Here is a 731-nt window from a genome sequence, read left to right on the forward strand (position 1 = left end):
ATTATAAAATTGAGCACATGTCATTGTATTTATATGTTTTGTACAGTAAACTAACCCTAACCCTTTTAGGTTAACCAATATACAGGACTACTTGATTGCTTTTAATGAGCCACTATCAAACTAAACAGTGTGGTGCTCCCTATCCATAATATCATATTAATGAGTTTGATGTTCACATTCATTGGACTATGCTTTTACGACCCTTTTATCAGGTATATTGAAAATCACCCTTTAAGGATGTTGTGTAGCCTTGTAAACGCTCCCTTTTACAACCGTATTCATGTAGAGTAAAATATTTTGGTATTGATTTTGCAATGACTGTGTTATGCATTGCAATACACAATGGTTACTACACATTGACTGCATTACTTGTTTGATATACAACAACCATCATATGACACACAATCAGACTATAATGTTGAATCTACACTTTGTGCACTCTTAGTAATCATACATTGTACGATCACCAAGTTTGAACCCACATTCATGTACTGTGTTTGACTGTCAATGTTGTCAATACAACTCTGCACACATTTGCTGTGTTCATCACCATCCAACTCAATCTCACCATTTCAATCAATCTTGGTCAATGTTGATGGTTTACACGCTAATTCATTATCCAATCTTGTCTGACATTATTATTGGCTTTAATCACATTTGGTTTGTACAACTGCCATGATTTGTACTACCATTATCATTGTGTATCTAAACACCAAATATTCCAATACATC

Source organism: Batrachochytrium dendrobatidis, assembly GCF_000203795.2.
Source record: "Batrachochytrium dendrobatidis JAM81 unplaced genomic scaffold BATDEscaffold_61, whole genome shotgun sequence".
NCBI classification, from domain to species: domain Eukaryota; kingdom Fungi; phylum Chytridiomycota; class Chytridiomycetes; order Rhizophydiales; genus Batrachochytrium; species Batrachochytrium dendrobatidis.